The following is a 547-nucleotide window of genomic DNA, read 5'->3' on the forward strand; positions in this document are numbered from 1 at the left end:
TCTTTCCCTTTTAGTCACCAAACTACCTGACCTTCCCTTTTTTAAATTTTCCTCTTCCTTGTGACCGTTTCCCTGTATTACATTTTGACCATCTCTTCAAGGTTAGGTGACTTTTCACTTTTAACTTCTAAGCTAATATTTGTTTTTTTTGGTTTTTACTTTTTTGTTCTGGAAAAAATAATAATAGTCTAAAATCTATTATTATTATTATTATTATTATTATTATTATTATTATTATTATTGTTATTGTTATTACCCTTCAAAAAACAAGAAGTTCAGTAGATCCTCACAATTAGAGGCATTGTTCTTTCTTGTATGAAAATGCACTTTCTTTCATTGTTAAGCAAATAATTGTTATGTTTCAGTCTCCTCAAAAATACATCTGAATTAATTCCCTTTACTGCTTCCTGTAGCCTAACAGAGTCCACCAATTGCACCTAAAATAATTAAAATGGAAATGCTAATGTTTGTTGTCTACAATAGCTATTCTAGCCAAAATAATTTCCTTGAAGCAAAAGAAAAATCTCTGAGATGTAAAGCCATTCAG

The 547-nt window shown here is 29.1% G+C and overlaps 1 protein-coding gene across 1 annotated transcript in view; it reads left to right on the forward strand.

Moving 5' to 3' along the window:
* ADGRL2 (adhesion G protein-coupled receptor L2) overlaps nt 1-547 on the forward strand; it is a 165034-nt gene that overhangs the window by 110739 nt on the left and 53748 nt on the right. The window lies entirely within an intron of this gene.

This window comes from Geospiza fortis, unplaced genomic scaffold (assembly GCF_000277835.1).
Source record: "Geospiza fortis unplaced genomic scaffold, GeoFor_1.0 scaffold1310, whole genome shotgun sequence".
NCBI lineage: Eukaryota > Metazoa > Chordata > Aves > Passeriformes > Thraupidae > Geospiza > Geospiza fortis.